The following is a 22,072-nucleotide window of genomic DNA, read 5'->3' as shown; positions in this document are numbered from 1 at the left end:
TTCTGCCTGAAGAACTCTGGCAGGTTTGATAGCTCAGGCTCACCACTGCAGCAGGCTCATTTTTATGACTTCTGGATGACCCAAACAGGCAAAGTGAGTGGGCTTTTTGTAATTACATTTTCAGATAAAATCACTCCTCTGACAGAAGAGTTAGATCTCTTAATCTTGTTCTGTCCTTCCTGACGATGGTGTCCATCACTCTCTGCAGCTTCCTGAAAGGTGGTAGGGCTTGGTCTCTTTCTCCAAGCAGCAACTGACAGAAGGAGAGGGGACAGTCTCAAGCTGCACCAAGGGAAATACAGGTTGGCTATTAGGAAGAATTTTTTTTACAGAAAGGGTGATAAAGCATTAGCATGGTCTGCCCACAGAGGTGTTGGAGTCACCATCCCTGGATGTGTTTAAAAAGAGACTGGATGTGGCACTAAGCCATGATGCCATGGTTTAGTTTAGGTGTTAGGGCTGGGTTGGACTCAATGATCTTGAAGGTCTTTTCCAATGTAGTGATTCTGTGATTTGCCTCTAGTCTTCCCTAAACACATTCCTTATATAACCACTGAAAATTGTTCTGTAAAAACTAAGTTTCTGGCTTATCACTTCAACAACTCTCCCAATTCACTTTCTCTGCCTTATCAAATAGAAACTGATTAACTTTTCTTGTATTTCTGTGGCCTACTTCCTTGCTTGTAGCCTAGAAGAGAACAAAATTCATGCACAGATGAGCCTGTGCCAAGCTTTATCTCTGTCTGGTAAAGTGTTTGGACCACCTTTGTCCCATTTACTCAACAAAAAGGTTATCCATAAACGTCTGCCAAGTTCATTATCCTCAGGTGCTTGTGTGTAACTCTGCATTTGTGGTATCTCTGGAATGATTAACACCAGTCACTCCAGACTGCTCTGAGACTGCCCTTTAACCAGGATTGTCTCATTAGTTGTTCTCTTTTTATTTTCCCATCTGTTTGCTGTATTCATCTGTTCTCTCCTTCCTCATTCTTTATTTGTAAACTGATTCAGATCACTTCTATTTTGCATGTGGGCAGTGTCTGCTAAAATGGGAGTTTCTTGAAGTAGGTGATGGATCTAAACAAAAGTTAATGCTGTTTGAAGCACTTTAAGAGTCAATTGTTTCAAGTGAACATGTGGAAAAGCTGTTCCCTATACTCCTTTACCTTTTCCTTTTTGCACCTTCACTCAGAATTTATGTTTGATAACATTTTTTGGAGCTTAGGGACAAGTCAGACCATAAAACTCTTGTGACTGGCACAGGGGCCTCTAAAATTACTTCTAATTTTACATGGCCGCAAAATGGAAGTAAAACATTGATCTCCTCAGCACTATATATTAATAGTTTTGAACTAAGTTCTAATTGTTGTGATATTACACACAAATTTACTCCATTCAAAAACATGGATAATTGAGGTAGCATTTATAAAATTGGCATCCAGCTTCTGAGTATCTGAACATGATGTTTGTGCTGCTGTCCAAGGCTGTGTTTCTGACATTATCACTCTCTAGGCCTACAACTGGTATCTGAGCAAATGTGCCTTTGAATTCTCTTTTATAGTAAATCCTTTCAGTAAATGTCTCTTACTACATTAAATGCAAATTGAAATTTGCCATGTTTCAATTTTAATTAAGAACTAATAGAAGAGTAGTAATAATTTGGTAAACCATGTAGGAAACCTTTTGGTACTTGACTAAAACTGAAGTGGTCTGAGTACCAAAGAGCTTAGATCTGTAACCTCTGCATTTGTGAGCTCATTGTTGGCGATTTTCTTTGCTTGGTGATACAAGTCTAAACAGATCAGCACATTTGCAGTATAACTGCAACATTTTAAATAGGGAGAAGTCACACTGTAGAGTCTTCCTAAAATTCTAGATGTGGAACCAAATATTGGAAGGGAAACAGATAAGACTTTTTAGTCTTCATTTTGCATATTTAATAATGAAATAAAGCTAACAGAATGTAGTAATAGGTAACATATATGCCAAGAGGACAAAATATTGGGGTAGCTGGATTTGTTGAAAATGAGCTTTATGATTTTGTTCTAAAAAGAAACAGTGCCAGATTAAAAGTATAATTAGTTGTGAGAACTTGTATAAAACACGTGTCTGTAGTTTGGGGAGAAAAGCCAGAGACCTTTTGTTTTAGCTTTCTGTAAAAGTAGTCCATTTGGGGCAGTCTAGGGCTTGTTTGCAGGGCAGAGGGCAGCAGGAGACAATCATAGAATCATTAAGGTTTGAAAAGATACTTCAAGATGATGAAGTGCACTTGTTTCTTGAAGACTTTCAGGAATGGTGATTCAGCCACCTCACTGCGGAGCCTGCTCCAATGCCTTACCACAATTTCAGTGAAGATATTTTTCCTGATACCCAACCTGAAACTCGCTTGGGGCATCTTGAGGCCATTTTCCTCATTGTATGGGTAGTTGCTGTGAGAAAAGGCCAACCCCCGCCTGGCTTCAATATCCTTTTAGGGAATTGTAGAGAGCAATAGAGTAGATCCTGAGCCTTTTTTTTTTTCCCAGGCTAAACACTCTTAGCTGCTTCTCATCAGAATTGTGCTCCAGACCCTTCCCCAGCTGCACTGCCTTTCTGTACACCTGCTCCAACACCTCAGTGTCTTTCTTATCATGAGGGTCCATCAATATCCTTTTAGGGAATTGTAGAGAGCAATAGAGTAGATCCTGAGCCTTTTTTTTTTTCCCAGGCTAAACACTCTTAGCTGCTTCTCATCAGAATTGTGCTCCAGACCCTTCCCCAGCTGCATTGCCTTTCTGTACACCTGCTCCAGCACCTCAGTGTCTTTCTTATCATGAGGGTCCAGAATTGAACACAGGATTTGGGGTGCAAGAAAATGGATTTGAGAAGTTCTCATCATTGTTGCCAACTAAATGCAGGTGCACAAAGAAGCCAGGATTGATTTATTTGGGAAATGCAAACTCACCCCACAAGCTTGGGGACTGTTCAGGAAGCTTGATTTCCTCAATACTTGTTCATGAATGTATTCTTGTCTTGTATACTGCAAAAGAAATTGTTTGCTGTCGAATATTCTGTACTTTTTTTTCTGCCCACTAATGTGTCAGGCTGTGATGCTTCTGTAACTCTAGGCCCTTACGGATGGGTTTCAATAAAACCCACTCTTGGTGGGGACTTAATTTTCTCCAGTTTTAAGGTGTATTCTAAAAGAAGGAGGAGGCTAGGAAAAAAAAATTTAAAAATCAGGACTTTGAAGGCTTTACCTTAATGCCTTCATACCTTATAATATAATAATACTTACCATATTAGTGGGAAAGATTGAACTATAGGAATATTTTTTAAAGGGGTGGAGGAAGTAGGACAGAAAACAGATTAGCTTGCTGTGTGTCTAGAGCTGAAACTGTGGGATTGTCAGTAGTGTATTTGATGTTGAAAGAAAATATAGCTAAAATGCTTGGGACATCTTAAAACCTGCATTTCCTCAAATGCTAAGGGTTTCCCACTATCTGCTTTTTCAAGCTGAATTTTCCACATGCAATAAGCTGTACTGAATTAGTGTGAAAAGAGGTTCTACTTCTCTCTTCCATTCATCTCTGTACTCAAATGGAGAAAGATAAAAACAGGTGTTTACATTCCCTTTCTCTTCCAGCAGCATTGAGCTATTAGGCGTAGCTCACAGCATTGCTGAGCTCTTCATTGACAGTTTGGGAGAATGCATATTTTTTTAGTCGGCTGCTGTGAGGAACAAAAGTGGTACCACACGTCTGTAAGGTACACTATTACAGTTTGGAAATATTTGGCAATGGCTGTACAATAGGCTTTTATACTTAACTGTGGATTTTTCATGCTTAAGCCAGACATTTAGCTCTTTGGGTTTTATTTCTATCACTCATTGGGATTGACATTATACAACACGTTTATCTCTAAATCTCTATGGTGTCTTCTACCATATGGCACTGTGAGGTTTACTATTCAACTTGCCAAGCTGATGGTGAGAAATAGAGCAAAGAAGTTCTTTGAATATATTTCACTTAAAAGTGGTACAAGATGTGAACGGGAACTCCTCCTCTGCTTAAATTCAAAGAAACATCGGCTTGAACGCATAATCTTGTTCTCACCGCTTCATCAGCCAGTGTGATTTCACGGGGAAACATTTTATCACGTGTCTAAATCCCAGCAGGAAGATTTAGAACTTCTAATCAATGTCAGTTATTAAGTATACTGCTTTTAAGGACTGCTGCATTTGAAGCTGTGAATTATCATTTTTTGGACCAATTTTGTTGAAATCAGCTGAACACCCCTCTGCCCCCCCTCCCCAAAAATATCAATGGAAATGCAAAATAAAGATAGTATTTTCCAAGCCCAAATGCAAATAGCAGTTGAAGATACTGTGGAAAGGTGAATGGTAGTTGGATCATAATACTGGGTATATATTTATTGTACTGCAGTAAAAAGAAGAAATTATTTTTTGTTATAGAGTGCATGTACAGGAGCTCTTAGAATGCAGTGGACACTTGTACTATACACAGGGTTTTTTTGTTGACATGCTAAAATAAGTTCTTTAGGCTTTCTTACTGGTTTTCCCAGTTACTAAATGCTGGTTTGCTATTTTCAAATATTAGCTATTTTCTTAACATTAAAACTAGTAGTCAGTAGTTTCATTAAAAATATTAAACTTTGATCTCTTGATTTTTTTTAAGTATGTGTTTAAACGTGTTGAAATGTAGCTAAAAATGTTGTAATAACTTGCAGTGACTAAAGAAAAGGTTCTTTAAGTATATACTCTAAGCTTCAGTGATGAAGTCAGGAAATAATTCAGACTGGATTGGCCTGTAGGACTCACTTTGAGTCCACCAGGACTGTTCCTGGTGGTGGTCACAGCCAGCTTGGAAAAGAAGTGTCTAAAACCAGGGCAGTGCTACTGGTTACTGGAAATAATGATCTTTATTTACAGTTTCTTCTGCTTCTGGAGGAGACATGCTGAGATATTTTATCAGAATTTGACTACAAGATTAGTCAGTCCTTTTACAGAATAAGTTTCTGGTTTACCTAGTTTGATTTACATTGTTATTTTCTTTTGTATTTTTCTATGAAAGATTAATACGTGTGAAGGTATCATCTAGGAGAAGAGAGCAGGTTTCTCATCCATGAAATGCAGGTGAAATTACTTGTATATAAACCCACAAATATGTACCTTATGTGTAACTGTTCAGTGGCAAGGATCAGGCAAAAATCTGTTTGGCGCAAGAATTCTGCGATATGTGCAGGATTTTGACCTTTTTTCTCAGAAAAAGGGTAATTTCTCAGACATTTTGACAACACATAGTGCATTAAGAACAAACAAAAATACTTTACAGACCTTCTTTCACTCCCAGTAAAAACTGAAAGAAAATCATTCAGATGGGTTATAAATACTCAGCCTGCCAGGAATTACAGAACAGGAAGAACTTTAGCATTTTTGCTTACAAACTAGTGGTTAATAGACAACAGATGGTACCTTCATCACAGGAAGTAAGGAAAAAAAAGAGTATTTTTTGGTCAGTTTAATTATTAATAGTATTTTCAGCTAGCAGGGTGGTAGGATGAAATTTGCATAAGCATTTGATGTTAGCACAGTAGTGGGAGCAGTGTGAAGTCAATACCAAATGGTTTTGATGCTCTCCCACACAAGGTCTTTCTCACTCTTAAGTGCTTCAGTGGGCTGAATAGGGGCTGGGGAAGAGTGGCTTACTAGGGAAGGACAGATGGAAGGGCTGAGTTCATCCTTCACCTGCTCCTGAGCCTCCTGCCTGTCCATGGATGGTGAGCTGCAGGAACCAGGCTGCTCTTGAGGGTGCACAGAGACAGGGCAAGAGGCAACAGGCAGGAGGGAATACAGTGAGAGGCTTGTTTGGAAAACAGGACAGTGAATTCTTAGTGATGAAGGTTGGTATGCACCTGGGAATGCTTTGCCTGGAGAAGTTGTGGGATCCTAGGAATGTCAAAATTTGACTGAATAGGGCTGCAGGGAACCTTGCCTACTGTTGAAGTTATGCCTGCTTTGTGTTCGGTGTTGGACCTCCACGAGGCCCCTTACAAACAAAACTTTTTTAGTTTTGTATTGTTTTCATTAGGTTTTAATGACTTCCTTTATTTTTTTTTAATTATTGCCTGATTTATAGTCTAAAAATTGTTCTGGGAATTGTTCTGTAAGTTTTGGACAACTTCTCTGCGGAACGTTGGGTTTTTTATTAGTGATAAGCTAGCCTAGTGTCTGAGGTGGGTGTTTTCATTAGTTTATAAACCAAGATCCTGTGGGTACATGATTGTTCTTCTGTAGGATTCTTTCTTATTCCAAATAAATCTAAATGCAGTTAGTGATTCTCTTTAAAAATAAAAAATACTAAATATATCACTACTAGTAATTTGTGTTGGAGCATTTCTTGCAAACATCAAAATCCATAAATATCTAAAATATCTAAATCCAAATATCTTAATCCCCTGTTGTAATCCCAGTGCAGATGTAAGGAGGCTGACAGCTGCTGCTCCGTAGCAGTGCTGTCCTTGAATTCCTGTGGCTTTGGCCACTGTCCCAGGGCTGGCCTGTGGCTGCAGATGTGCTCGCAGGGGAGCTGGGTCCTTTTTACGCCATCCACTGTTACTTAGTTCTGTGTACAGACCTCTGCCCAGGGAGTTAACCTTAGAGATTCCCTTCATTAGAATCAGGTTAACCCTTCTATGTCCCATTGATGCCTGTGCTTCAAATTAGAGTCTATTTGTTCACTGAAAGTTAAGAATTTGGATAAAACCGTTCAGTCAGTGTCTTGACTTTGCTGTATACTGATTAAATGGCAGTGTTGTTTGTGAAAGAAAGGTCATCTAAACCCCAGTCTCATTGCTTTTTTTATCCTTTAGCTCATGCCAGACACTTGAGTTAAATTTGAGCTGCTGGACTAGAGCTGAAAGACCTTGTTGTCTTTTTCCAGGTGGCCTTAGCAGTCAAAAAATGGTATACATACTGAGTGCACTGAATTAGTTGTGCTTTTGTAAAGCATTAGTACTATGTGTACTTTAATCAAAACATTGTATTGAAAAATGTAACATAGCTGTTATTTGGGGAGAAGGTATTTTAATTCTTTTCCTTGTTTTAGGAATGTATGTGTATTAAGATTGGTGCAAAAATTATGATGGGAAGCAGCATTTGTTGATAAGGATATATCTCAGTATGGCTCTCTTCCCCTTACTAAGGCAGTTTCCTAAGAATACGAGAATTAGGAATTAGTCGTCTTCTGACTACTGTGCAGTCTGAGAATGTCAACATTTGTTCAAAAACTTAAAAGGGGAAGTAAATGCTGACCAAGGATAGAAGTTGCCTCAAAGACAGCCCTATTGGTGAAGGCTATGGTTATAACCTCAAGAAATGCTGTTAGGGGCCTGCGTCTCATCTGTTGGAAAAGTCAAAAAAAGGGTTGAAGGAAAATTTACAAGGCCAACAGTGTTTGTATGTTGCTAAGTAAAATGAATTAATGGAAAATCAATTCCCCCAGCCAAGCTTCAGCCAGCCAATTTTGTTGCTCCTATTAAGGGGTAATTCATAGTAGTTTGCTTATTAAACAGTAGAACATTTTGAAAGTAATTGAAAAGCCAAGATTAATTGTTTTTGCAACCAAAATTCTTCCCTTTACACCTTTGCCTTTAAGCTGGAGTTAAGCTTTTCTATAAATGCAGCTTTGTATTGGACTCTCATATAAATACTTGATTGAATGGTAGAAGCAATGTCTTCAGAGCTTGATCAAAGTCCTTGTCTGATTAAGGTCTACATTTTCATCTCACTTTTTGCCTCTAGATTCTAAGCTGGACTGTTTTGTGTTTATTTGCTCTAACTGTTGTGTGAAGAGGTCACAATTTTCTCAAAAATCTCCACCTAGATTCACTTAACTATCACAAGCTGACATGATCAACCTGTGGGATTGTGGAAATGAGTTCAAGAGGCTTGTCAGGTGTAGAAAGTTTTCCTGTTATTAGAGTGTGCTGTGTCTGTGACCAAACACAGCAGGGCTTGCCACAACTTTCAACCAGATGAGGATTGTTGGGGGGGGCAACGGGGATGTTTACTGAACTCTGAGTTTTTCTAGTCTTTTATTTACTCCTTGAAAGATCTGGAAGGTGCTTTTATCATCAGCTAATTGTCAAAAACAAATGAATCTTTGAAAGAATACTGGTATGTGTTTAATGAAAGCAATTGATCTACCATTTTCAGGCATGCTTCCTTGTTGATCGCTTTATTTGAAGATTACTTTGTAGTCTTGTTCAAAGACCACCTGCATATCAGAAGGTAAATTGCAAAGTTTTTCTTATTTTTATATTGGCACCATAATAAAAATCTAGCTGTTGGAAGCCATGCATAATACTACTGCGATTTCTAGTTACCTTTGGGCAAAAACTTACTTCGTATATTGTGACTGGGAAATTTTTTATTTGCTAGGTGGTTTTGATTCAGTTTATTAATAGCCTATACCATGTCTTTCAACCTAATTATGCAAGCTAATAATTCATTTTATGGGAAAATATTCTATATCTATTTGCAGATACTACACACTTACAGTGAGCTATTTTCTTCTTTTGAATCACTGGAAAGCTGAAGGTTTGTAAACAGGACTTGGCACAGCAGTCAGTAACATCCTTGCCATTAAGAATAGTGTATTAACAACATGCCTGCTATTGATAAAGTTGTAACTTTTCCTTAGGTTTTGACTGCACCTGGAAGCTGTAGGAAAACTTAATATGAGGAATTTTAGAAGGAATATCATGTGCTTCTCACCACTTTTTTGTCCTGCTGCAAAGGTGCCAAATTATGGTATTCGTAGATCTTTAACATGTAAGGGATTTTCCTTTACATATTTGAAATACTTGAATTTGTATAAAACAAATTTAAATTTGTATAAAAACAAAGCTATCATTTTAATATTTTGAAGACATACTATACATAGTAAGGAGAGTATTTCTGTTTCGTTTAGCTTACCCTTAGATATAAATTGTGACGAGTAATCTAAGCATGTTTATGCTTTTTTGTTGATTATTCATTAACTATCAGGACACTTTCTGATACACTGATAAAAATGTAGTATGGTAAACGTATTTTATTTCCCTTCTATATTTAGTTACAAGGAATTCACAGACTCTAAAATCTTGATAATTTTTTGTTTCTCTGCTTAACATTTTAATAAGGCCTTTGCTGTTTGTTAAAATTCAACACTGTATTAAAATGTATTTTTTCACTGTGTTCCAAGGATCAGTGTCAAGAAGATTTAGTAGTTTTCCTCTTCAGGGCTTCCTGGCAGAATCTCACTTTCCTATTAGAAACAAATCTGATGTGGTATTTTCTTTAGAGCAATCTTTTTGTCTTTAAAGGTCTGCAGTGATATTATTTATCCCATTGCTTCTTTATTTTTTTTTTCTTTTTTCTCATTGTACTAATCTCTTCCCTCCACCCACTTGGTTCCCTGTCTTAGCATAGGGTTCTTTCTGGCAATGGCAAGAGATGGAGTCCTTACACTTAACAGTGGAGTTCAGGCAGCTTGCCAACAATATCCAAGCTAACCTTTCTCCATGTCATGGAGGACATTAGCAAATCGATGCTTTGTGTGATTTTGACATCTTCTACATCATTCTCAAATACATTTTTATCTTTAAGGAAGAGTTCTGTCATGAAACTCACTGCATTCATATTCAGATAGATGAGTGTGGTGGCTCTGTAAGATGCTGAGTAAGTGGTCACCCACTAGAATTCCCAATTAGATGCACTGAGGCACAGGGCTGGAGTACTGAAACACAGGAAAAACACCCAGCACTCCCTTGACCCTGCCATGTAGGTGAAAGGAAATTAAATGCTGAGTTTGGTTGTATGTGTCAAGTGCTCTCCAGCACCACAGCTGGAGGCAGATTAATGACAGAATCCTCTGGTGCCCGTTGTCATCACAAACTGAAAACAAACCCTGTCTCCATGAATGCAGAGATATTTCCCTTTTCCAGAAAAATCTAGGATACTACTGCTTATTTTCTGTTATTGGATGGTAGACCAGGAGCTCTAGTTTCTTTGGTTTGGGGTTTTTTTGTTTGTTTGGCAGGGCTGTTTTGAATTATCCTGTAGGAATTATTCAGTAGGCCCGACATGTTTGCTGGCTGCCAAGCTTTGACCAGTTGCAAAGATAAATCATCATTCTGTGTTAGTGCAACTGCCTTTTCATTCTGGGCAAAATCTGGGGGTTGTTTAGTGTTGTTTTTTCTGTAGGCAGTTCCAGTTACATGTACAGGGATGTTGAATCTGAACTAAACAAATGAGTCTCAGAAACACTGGGACCAATAGATGCACTTGCTAAGGTTGATATATTGAGAGAGGGGGAAGCCAAGACCAACCTGGAATTGTCTGCCTCCCTTTTTACTGCTTCGTTTTTTCAGGTTTCAAGGCATTAACAATTTGATTTCTACAATAGTATCAGCACAATATCTTAACAAAAATAAACTAGTTGCTATGGCTATAAGGCACCTGAAAATCCAAGAAAATCATCAATTCTCACTAATCTTCTGCCTGTTTCTGCCACACCTGAATTTGAGAATGGATTGTGGAATCACTGGAGACTAATCTCTCTCTCTCTCTCTGCAAAGTTACAATTGTGCCTTCCCTGCAATTTGCACTCTTTAACATCTTTATGTACCAAATACTCTTGTGATGTAGAAAAGTGGTATTATCTCAGCCTTACACATTGAAAAATGGTTTGTGCAAGGTCACATGGGCAGTTAATGACTGAGCAGAGCTGAACAAGCTGTTCAAGCCCCAAGCTAGCGGGGTGGGTATTGCACAGCTTTTCTTAAATGAAATAAGTAAAATGAAAATTTTCAGTCGAACTGAGTAGAACAACCTTCATTACAGAAGTAAACATTATTTCTATGCAGTTGAAACTACAGCTCAGATTACTGTATGATGGACCATTTCATATTGATTTGAAATTGGTGGAAACTGATACCAAAACTCCTGCATACCACCAAAATTTTCTAGTGAACAGCAGCCATCCATTTTAAGTAGCATATATAATATTGCCATCAGTCTTGGTCTGTAGGTATATACTTACTACTCTATATATAATATTGACTTTTTCCTCTCTTCTCCCAAAAGCTTCTTCATCCCTTTTTGACAATCATTAGTGCATCAGTAGCTGGGCATTGCAGACAGCCTCTGCTATAGTTTACACTTGTTTTACTTGCATGAAGCTCATGAGGTCTCTTTTGGTCCGTATAATCTAGAATTTTCAGATATTTGTTTTCTTGTTTGGCATAGGTTTTAGTTCTTTTTGTTAGAATCATGGATTTCAGGTGCATTTCTGTTTGAATTAATTTGAGTTAGGTTACCATTTTTTAGTTATCTTGGGTGCTGTAATTGTTGAATTTGCACAAATAACTTCTTTTTTTAAATACATTTAATGTTTAGATTGCTCTGTGGCAGCAATCACATTGTGTGGTAAAAACTATGGGACTTCATTCTGCTTTGCAAAATGGAGGTAATTAAATTCAGCTCTATTTTTAAGTGCAGTTTATTGTTACTGCAGTGTCATTTGTATCATCATTTTAGAATTGCTTGATCCAGAAAACCTCCACATGTAAAAATAATTGTGAAATAGCTTAGGATATCTGCTTAACTTCACCAGGAATCTGAACGAGTTTTTAAGTCTTTGTCACCTGTGAGCATTATCTGAAAAATAAAATTCCTGAAGTTCTGTTGAGATTCTCTTTTTAGAAACTCTTCTTGGGTTTAGCTGACAAATTATGATAGGTGAAATATGGTATGTCAACCAGCAAGTTTCTTCTTTCCCTAGGTAGCTTGTGGTTATCCTTACAAAAATCAGCATTTGGCACTGTCTGCCATCCAGTCAGGCTTGAAAACCTAGGAAATAGAAAATAACTGCCATGGTGCAGTTGAATTATTCTGATGGCTTGTTTTGATTTTGCTGAAGAAAGAGATGAGTCAGAGATAGCTTTGAGGCTGCAAGTTTCAAAAACACTACAGTAAATTCAAGTAAAGTTGACTTGAAAACATAGAGGGTCTGTTTTCCTTGCACAGTACAGCTGAGGTTGTGTGCTCCAGGGATGCTTTCAAAATCCATTTCAGGTGACATGTGAAAAATCACAAGTGATGACTTAAATATACAAAGGTATTTTTTGTTATGTATAAACAAGGTAGTTTGTATTAACAGTGAAAATTCTTGCTTTCCAGCCTCATGGTTACAATAACTATAGAATCCTAGATCAGAAAAGACTTGACCAAGAGAATGTTGTCAGGAAGGCTCAATGTTATTTCCCTGTGTTTGGAATTTGGCGCTAGGTTCCACAAGTTGGCTACAACAAGCATTGTTGCTTCCGCATCTGTGGTTTTTTAGACGTGACTAAATGCCTCAAGATAGTAAGGTTCCTGACGAATATACCAAGAACAAAGCTTGTTTCTCTTTGAGCTAAGGCATTTGGAAAAGCTGTTGCTGGTAGCCTTGTAAAAACAGTTCAGATCCCTACCACAAGCAGTCTCTGACACTGGAAAGCCCTCCTAACACCAGGGTAAGCAGACTCCTCTGTCTCTAGTCAGGAGATTAAACTCACTGGTGTCAAAGCATTTCAGAACTCTGAGCAGATGTCTTATTATTTTTTCTTCCTCTCACAATTGTGTGCATTCATAAGATACTTGTATTATTTTTCTTTACAATTTACTCAGTGTTCAATGTGATTATATTTGAGGAAGCTGAAGATCAAGTTTCAAATTGTGTATGCCTTGTATAATACTTCTTTCCACACAGGATAATAGGAAATATATGTTATATAATAAATATTGACTTTTACAGAAATAGGACTAGATTAAAAATTTTAAACAATAAATAAACTTTTTTAAAATGAATTAATTTTTTGAAGTCCCTACAGTGGATTTAAAACAGAAGTTGCAAGGAACTTATTTTCATTTGAGTAATAGAACTGAGTATAAATAATTTAAATTAGCTTTGGTTAAGATCTGCAAATCTAAACCCATTTTTTTTTCTAGATCTTCCACTGAGCTGTGCAGGGATCATAGACCTACTGTTTGCAAAGTTGTGGCTGTTCTGTTAGAATATGAATTCAGGCCATCTGTAGCTTGTTTGAGGTAGTTACTTGCACTAGTTATGCTTTTTGCTGTGAAGAGTGTAAGAAATTGAGCTGAGAGGGAATTATCCATTCAGTATTTCTTCAGTTTTTCACTGCAATCAGCATGATATCACTCCTTTAGGAAAAGAAGCATATGTAAGGCTTTCTGGTTGCTACAAACCAATATTTCTGTGCCTGAAAAGATCTGTATGATGGGGAAACATTTTTGATACTATAGTGCTGTTTATTAATTAGCTCAGACATTTGTGTTTTGTGTTCTAATTAGCATATGACATCCAGTACCGCAGCTAAAAATGTGATGCTACAGTTGAACTGCGTTGAATGTTTGTGTCTATTTATGTCCAATTTAGCTGTATAGAAACTGAGGTGGGCACATACATTTATTTATATATTTACACACACACATGACCCGTCATACACTCCTTGTGGGGTGTTTTCTGTGCAGCACATCTTTAGCCCTTACAGCACTTGAGTTTAAAAAGGAGCTTGGGGGTTGTGCCAGCCTGACAACTGTCAAATGGCACACTTGAAAACTACTGGGTTAAGATTGTTTCAGACCTATTCAAATTTAATACCAGACTTTAGATAAATGCTTTCATAACAGGGAAAAAAAGGATACATGATGGCTTAAATCTTTCTACAAAATTATATGTTTCTCAGAGGATAGCTGTAATTGAATTATAGAATGCCTTGAGAGTATCCTTGTCGGTGGTTAGAGAGATAGGGAAGCAGAGAGACTCTTTCACAAACTAAATGTGGAAGAGACACCCTATAAATCAGCTATATGAAACTCCCAGCAATCATACAATTATACTATAAATGCAGTTTGGGAGGAATGAAAAGCCACATTTATTTAAAACATTAAGAAAAATTACTCCATTGTATGAGACATGTATTTTATCTGTGTTTTATTCAATTAAGTGTTTCTTGTCTGCCCAGCTAACACCCGTCCTTCCATCATTGTCACAATGCACTTGTGTGTGGGTATTAGCCTTCTAATGTGTGGGGAGGAGACCCATTTTGGGAGCTGTAGTAGAAGCCAAACTCCAAAAGGAGGACAATGATAACAGAACTGTCTCTATTTCTGCCAGAGACAACAGAGTTGGAGTTTAATGTTTATAAGGTTTAGTACAGCCAGCTAAACAGAAAACTGGGAAGTTGATCCAAACTCTCCACTTGTGTAATACAAGTGAATTACCAGAAAGACAAGGGGAATTATTTGTGGATATTTTGTGTTAAAATTCACTTGAAGAATTGTTCCCTATTGTAGAATTTCAGCCAAAATTATTTTATTTTCTGAAAAAGGAGTAGGAAAAATATTAATTGTATAATTATTACCATTGTAATTGGCAACAGGGGGTCAAAGTGATATTCATATATTTATATGAAAGTTATATTAAACTGAAGATACCAGTAAACACATAAATTGGCAGTACTTACAATTTATTTTAGTAATCTTAATGTTAAAATTTGGAGGTAGCTTAGAATATTTAGAGTTCTTAGTGCAGTTAAAACATCTCCAAAATATCTTGCATGTGAACTGCAGCAAGAGCTGGTTGAACTTTGTGTTGGGTTGCACCTGCCCTTTCTAAACCCCACTTTTTGGGTTTCTCTAATGGGTACCCCTATGAATCTTACAATTCCAGCATCCAGAAGCTGTAAGTAGTGGGTGGTGTGATGCAGCCTCACTGTAGAAATAGGAAAAATCTTCTGTTTAGTTGGTGGAAATATGGAAGAGTTTTTCCAAGCCTACAAAGAAGATTGTCCTGGTGCTGAGAACAGACAACCTGATTCCCTTTCTTTTGCTTGATCCTGTAAGACTTCCTCCTATAGTCTTGTGCAATACCAGAATTCTGATACTATTTTTGGAAGAGATCAAGCTGTGGATTTTGAGTTTTTGTTTGGTTTTCAGTTTAACACAGCATTAGGAGGGCTGTTACTCTATAATACATACAGTATTATGGCCTTACCAAAAGGAGATTGGAAATTAGATCCATATTTTTATCTTTGCAATCTCATTGCCATGCAAACAATACTAAAGCTGTAAGAAAGCAGCTGAACTAGTGATCTCATTTAGCAGGCCAGACAGCTAACCTGAGCAGAAGGGAAATTGTCAATAAAAACAGGCTGGAGGCTGGTAAGTGTTCCAGAGGATGTAATACCCCAGCTCCAGGGGCTGGATCACCTCTCGGGTTCTTCTAATGGAAAAGTCTGAAGATTTCTACCACAGATTTGCATATGTTAGCCTGAATACATTATTGGGTTTGCCATAGAGAAGCATCAGACCACATGTTATGTATAACCAAAGGTCTGCATTCTTTTAAGAATATATTTTTGGGGAAAGGAAGAGAGTAAGATTTGCGAGAGAACCAAATATGATGTGACTTTTCAGCAACTAACTTCCACAGTATTTTTCTATTTTCTCTCTGAAAAATTATGGTTAAAGGCTACTTAATAGCTCAATACTACATTGATTTTTAAATGAGTTTTCTGATTTGGCTTACTTTTTGGGAGGGGAGTGGTGACATTTTAGGGAGAAGTCTAAAGTGAATCCTAGTTTTGTACAGTCACAGTAATTTCAGATTGCTGGTACAAGAGAACATGTCAGCTAAAGAAATGTGGAAATTCACATGGAGGTGGAGCAGATCAGAACTATTTTCAGGATATTCATCTCTGAGTGAGCTTAGAAAAGCAGCACCCTCAGTGTGGGGGCACTCGGTGGAAACACGCTGAAGGGTGATGGGCCCTCGGTGTTGTGTGTATGGACTGGTGTAGCAGCTCACATGTTGCAATGTTATTTGATGTCCAAATGGGAGTGGCTTATGCCACAACAGGAGAATAAAGGGAGTAAATGAAGGGCTAGAGCATACTCAGTCATCATGGCTAATAAGTACTTCATGGCTAATTTGTAATTCAAGGATGTGGTTAGAAGTAGAGGCTGCTGGTTATGAGTTGATGCTCTTAAGTGAGCAGTACTGAGTGGCCAGGGGTGAGACCGGTCCTGCTTCTGAAAGATATGAAAGCAGATGAAGTGAAACTATCCCACACTAATCAGGATTTAAATCCTGGGAATGAAAAGGTAGAGGAAAAACCTGAAAATCCCAGATGCATTTCTAGATGAAGCAATGTGAAATACACGCCACTTTAAAGAGGGCTTCGTTTTCAGTGAATAAAGGGTTGTTAGAGTGTTGGTTTTGGTTTTGTTGGGTTTTTTTACAATAACCTCCCTGAAGTTTTCTTTTGTTTCATAGTGTTGCTTCCAGAGTCTTTCAGATCCCTCCAAAAAGTTGTTTATTTGTTGGGGGTTTTTTTGGTTTTTTGTTTTTTCCTTTTTGCCACCTGAATCCTCTGTAGGACATAGATGATATATGACTGAAGAGTTTTAGAGAGCTCCTTGACATTATTTGAAAATAATAATAAATGGGTTCAGACTGATTTTTTTTTTTTTTCTGCAAACTTGACAATGACTGCAAAATAACAGTAAAATTGTTTAGTTTTTCTCCTAGAATACTGGCTGTTCAATTATGTGTCCATAAAATATTGAGATGAAGATCTAGATGCTGCCTACCAAGCTACCTTCTCAGAATCTTTGTACCACTTACTAGTTAGAGTTCTTTTTTGCATTTTACCATGAGCCCTCAACACTGAGATGCCACATTTATATGCTTTATGTGAAACCCCTCTTGTAACTCAGAGATGGAGCATAGCTGTTGCAGTCTGCTCTCAGAATTGCATCTAGTTCATTGATTTCTCTCTGGCTTGTGTCTTAAATACATTATTGATGTGCACCATTGTCTTGAGAATGCTGCAGATGGTTGCACTGTGCACCTGTAGCTGGCATATGTCTTTGTTTACTGCTGTAGTATAAGAAGGGGAAGATATTAGGGTTTTGTTTCTCTATCGAAAATATGGACTTGGGAAGCTGAACAACGTTTGATGTTCAGCCAGGCACAGCTACTAAACCTTGCCATTGACCTTACTTTTGAACTTTTCATATCTGTATATCCTAATTTGTCATCTTCCTTTTTTAACTTGAACAGAAAATTCTTTTGACTTTTTGGTCAAACCTTCTAATTATGCTGCTTTGGGGGTGAATTTTTTTTAACCACATCTTACTGTGGACTCTACAATGTATCTCATGGTTTAAAAATTAGTAGTTTTTATATTTACTACTAATTTTTAAACCACGAGATACATTGTAAGCCATGAGATAAATATAAAACAATGTAATCAAGCATTTCTTGCTTTGGGCTCTAACATCTTCTGCCATCTTCTTTAGCAATCCAGTTTCTATTAAAATCTGCAACATGCACTTAAGTGTGTTCTTATTTGAACCTTAAAAACTAACTTTTTGTGCTTGCCTAAATGTTGCATGTTAAATGTATAAGAGATTTTAGAGATCTGTTTATTTCTGTCATTCTTGTACTATTCTTGTTTTGTTTAATCCCAGTGGTCTCAGTAATTTACTGTTGTATATCTGTTCTTGAATGTGTAGGCTTGAGCAAATTTCAATGATCTTTAGTGGGAAGGCTGTTTCAGAGAGGAGGAAATTGTAAGCCTAATGACCTAAGAATACAAAGAAAAGTTTTATATTCTAGATTGACAAACTGTGGTGGGTTCAGATATACTTAGAAGAAACTGAAAAGAGTGAAATGCTTATTGAAATTACTGTCTTAAGGAAAGACATTTCCTTAAAACATAAATTGTTTTGTAACTGTAATTCACCAGAAATAATTTTGTACTCTGAACTCACCAAAGGCTCTAGCCTCATTGTGCTCAGGGTTTCTATGGTAAAATGTTATTGCAGTTAACATAATGATAAAGAGGGCTACTGTGGCCTGTTTCGAAGATGCAGATTTTGAATTCTCAGTAAAAATTAATACAGATCAGCAGTGGCCACAGGCTCTTAAAGGATCAGTGAGAGAGAAATGACTTGGTTTCCCTTGTGGTAATATACACAGGAAAGGAAGAAAGGAAGAAAGAAGATACATGAGTGAGGGTTTACATTTATAATAGATCAGAGGTTTATGAAATGGATTAATACCAAAAGAGGTAATATTAGTCATTGCTGCTGAAAAGTTTACTATCAGGCATTTTGCTCACTGAAAACAAAAACAGACCCATGAAGGTGCTTGTGCTCAGTGATGTGACAAATTCAGCTGTGAGTATGACTTAAACCCAGGGATGAGCTCAATGACTGATCAGTCTGAGAGCATCGTGTTGGATGCCCTTAGCAAGGGGGGAGAAGGGGGTTAAAGCAGTTCATACATAATTCATTGCAGGAAAATTAATTTGCCAAAGCATTCAGTGTTTATATATAACACAGCACAGCGATAACAGACTTCTAAGCTGAAGCCAAGCCTTTCAACATTTTTTTGCTTAAGATCCCAAGAGATATTTCATTTACTTTGTTCTTTATAGATGTTCTAAGTGAGAGTAAGTATGTGATTCACATTCTGTATCTTGGTTTGCAAAAGAGATGGTTATGAGCTATGAAATTCAGATCTGGATGGAAATTTGCCATCATCTGTTAGATGTATAGTCTAAACTTCCATTTAACTTCTTATTTGCTTTTTGGGAGTCTTGTGTCAGGTTTATGGCTCAATGGAGTACTGAATTAGCTTGCAGTGATTAATAGTCCAGTAGATCAATAAATGAGAATCCTCACTTGATTGCACCAGATAAGACATCCGCATGACATTCAAAATCTGAAGGATATTTGTTTTAATAATAATTTTAATTACCCATTTCTGAGACTCTATTACTTCTACTATAAACAGCTTAACTAAAGTATTACAGGAGAAAGCTTGGCTTTGGTCACATGATGCAATACTCAGACTATTTAATGTTTTCCTTTGTATTTCAATTTTTTAGTGCAGCTTAATATTTTTATTTTGTGTTATTTTCCAGTGTAGGGAAATGAAAACAGTGATATGTCCAGGCTAATAGTGACGTTTTTCTTTTGAGTAAATGAATTTATTTTATATCCCAGTTGTGTGTATGATGCAATGAATGCATTGCCTGGCATTTGTCTACAGTGATCTTAATCTGTATATACTGACAGCTTCCCTCTCCTCCACATCCATAAAAGTATTTCTGTCGCCAAAAACATCTGCCCCTGTAGCGAATACATTCATATGCTACTTTTATCTTAATAATGAAGTTTTGCATTGTGGATTTTTTTTAAATACATGGAGGTAACAAGTACTTTGAGCAGAAGCAGAAAATGCAAGATAAAGATGTATTCTAATGTATTTTAATGTTAGTGAGAAAGATGTAGGTCTAAAGTTGTCATGTGTGTGTGTCCACTAAAAACAGAGTCAATATCTGGGTTTATGTTTAGCATCCACAGTAAGAATAATTGAAACGGATTTTCTAATCATAGAAAATGAAGGTGAGAGCATTATCATGCCTGTAGGAAATTTTTATATGTGTGGAAGCTAATTCTTTGAATGAAATGGTTCTTGTTTGTATGACATTTTAGTTTTTTAAAAAAGGTAACTTAATTTAGTTTCTGCTGTAGCCTTCATTCATTAAGGAACTGAAAGAGCTTAAAGTAAGACCAACAAATTTGGCATTTTTTTCCTTCATCTGAAATATGCAATTTGATAGTTTAACTGCAGGTGAAAGGCTACTTTTTCCTTTTTGTATAATTTGGTAAAATAAGCTGACTTGACAGCTAGAGATATTGGGTGAAATCTCTTAATGAACATTTTTTTAAATATATAAGAATATTCTTATGTATTTTGTTACACTATTCTCCAAAGTGGGGGGAAAAGGAGTGTATGCCCTTTGCCCTCCTTGTATTCTTAATTACAAAGGCCAAGATCATGAGCTGAGAAAGGTAACTACTACTTCAAATCAGGAAACTGAAAGCTAAAATTTAATTGTTTGATGCCTGATTTAATAGGTGCTGACTTTTCTGGTGCCCTTCCTGGAAGGTTTCCTACCCTGTCTGAAATTAGACTGGCTTAGTGATTTATAGAAAATATACTATGTTGCTAAGTGATGAGACTAAGAGAACTAGAAAAATCCCTTTAAACCAGTCCCCACTGTTAATAAGAAATCATGAGGAATGCAGAAACTGTGAATGGTACTGGCCAAGCATCAACGCCTGTGGGTGAAATTTGCCCTCAGTTGTAGGGCTGACGTTTGTGTTTTCTTAGTGTTTCATTTTGCCTAAGCCTGGGTTCAGATTCAGTAACTAGTTTTGATTTCAGCTAAATATTGCGAAATTGGGGGTTGGGATGTCTTTATGCCTACATGAGATAAGTACCACTTTGGCTTCAATGCCATTTGTCTGTTGTTGCTTGAGTTTGCATTGTTGTGAATACAAATGGAGAGACTGTATCTTTTTCAGTCCTCTGAGGAGAGGTTTGCACTGCTGAGATTGCCTTTTGCATACTTACTTTCTGTGTGTGCCTTCAAAAAGGACTTAAATGACTTCAGTACAGTTCTTTGGATCCTGGCCATCTCTCTGATCCACGGTGCTAGATGCTGTAGGGAAGTCTAGGAGGATGGGCGCAGATGTCTGCTTACTATTCATCACTGGAGAGAGAGTTGTGCATCTAAGTTGTTGAGGCTATTTCTTTCTTCATGCCTTGAGCAGAATCTTGACCTTACTGGGGTCTAGGAGAGTAGCTGGTCATCAGGCTGTGGCTACACTTTTACTTTCTGAATAGCGGATTGCTGTCAGGCACTAGTTAGAAACATTCACAGTGCATTGATACTGTCTCCATTTTTGGTTTGTCTTGAAAAACAAAGGAGAGAAGGTTTGCCCCTGCTCGCATCTATTTGAGGCAGTGATTATTTCAGGCATGAGAGACAAGACAGTCATTACTCTTCCATAAGCTCGAAGACTCTTTGATCCTGTTCAGATGATTTTGCACTTCTTTTTTTGTATGTGGAGTCAGTCTGTGCTTTTGAGAAGCTTTTTAAAATTTTTTGTAATCAGCGGAGTTCAGCTGCAGCTCTCCACTACACAGGGACAGGTTGAGTTGGGAGGGAATTAAGGTGCTGTTACTCTGCCATCCTCTCCAGACACCGAAATGGTGAGATCTTGGGGGCAGCCTTTAATTCACCCAGGTCCTGTGAAACCCAGGCTCGGTTGTCACTCTGGTGCCTGAAAATTTCTTCATCTCAGTATGTGTGCTTCAGAGTACCTTGGTGATTAAATTATGGTGAGGCAGAACTGGAGCATCTTTCAAACCTGGATTCTCTTCCAGCCATCAATGAATGGATAGAAAAAAGGATTGAATGTTAAATCTTATTTTTGCTTGTCTAATCAAGGTGGTTATTAATCAAAGGACCAAAGCTGTCTGGGTGGGGACAGTGAATAGAGGAGAATTTTGAACTTATGCGTGGTGATTTCATTTTGTGTGCTCTGTTGTAGCTCTTTTGCTCTATGGCAGCAAACAGCAATCACATTTCCAGTCTGATGGTACCTGTAAGTCAACAGTGCCTCTGGGATCCTTCTGTGTGAAAGGGGCCATATAAATGTAAGGCACTGATATTGTCTTTATTATCAATTAAACTTTTAGTGCCTTTGACAATCTGGCATTCAAGGTGCGTCAAATGAACTTGAGCTGTGATTATTTCTAAACACCATGTAAAAGCAGACCTTAGGATATAATCAAAGTGAAAAGGACTAAGAGGGCAAGTCAGTTATGTCAGGATTCAATCACTTCAGAGTATTAGAAACTGCAGAGAAATACTGCCTCTTTCTTTTTTTTTCAACACCCCCTTCTCCTCCTTCCCACAAGAGATTTGTCTCTTCAAAAACTGAGGTGCCACATCCTTTAACTCCAGGGATTTACTATAGCAGGATTGTTGATGGCATTTTGTAAGGAATTATAATGGAGTTAGCACTGGAAATACTGTGTACTGTTACAAGACATACTAATTTTTATTGAGTAATTCTGTTCCTTCCCGCCACCCC

At 37.4% G+C, this 22,072-nt stretch overlaps 1 protein-coding gene across 5 annotated transcripts in view; it reads left to right on the top strand.

Annotated features, from left to right (window-relative positions):
- Positions 1-22,072, top strand: part of TENM1 (teneurin transmembrane protein 1) — a 313,634-nt gene that overhangs the window by 30,856 nt on the left and 260,706 nt on the right. For 2 of the 5 annotated variants that reach the window (XM_088062505.1, XM_088062502.1), the window contains exons 1-2: positions 7,993-8,121; positions 8,216-8,290. The exons of 2 other annotated variants lie outside the window; for them this stretch is intronic. The gene's annotated coding sequence lies outside the window, so the exon portion shown is untranslated. Of the gene's footprint in view, positions 1-7,992; positions 8,122-8,215; positions 8,291-22,072 lie in introns of those variants that run through there. One more of the 5 variants, XM_088062503.1, reaches the window with a different exon arrangement.

This window comes from Pseudopodoces humilis, chromosome 15 (genome assembly GCF_049639895.1).
Source record: "Pseudopodoces humilis isolate 2021_Gansu_Grassland_sample_001 chromosome 15, ASM4963989v1, whole genome shotgun sequence".
In the NCBI taxonomy this organism is placed as follows: Eukaryota; Metazoa; Chordata; class Aves; order Passeriformes; family Paridae; genus Pseudopodoces; species Pseudopodoces humilis.
The sequence above is the reverse complement of the archived record's forward strand: the minus strand, read 5'-3'. Positions and strand labels throughout refer to the sequence as shown.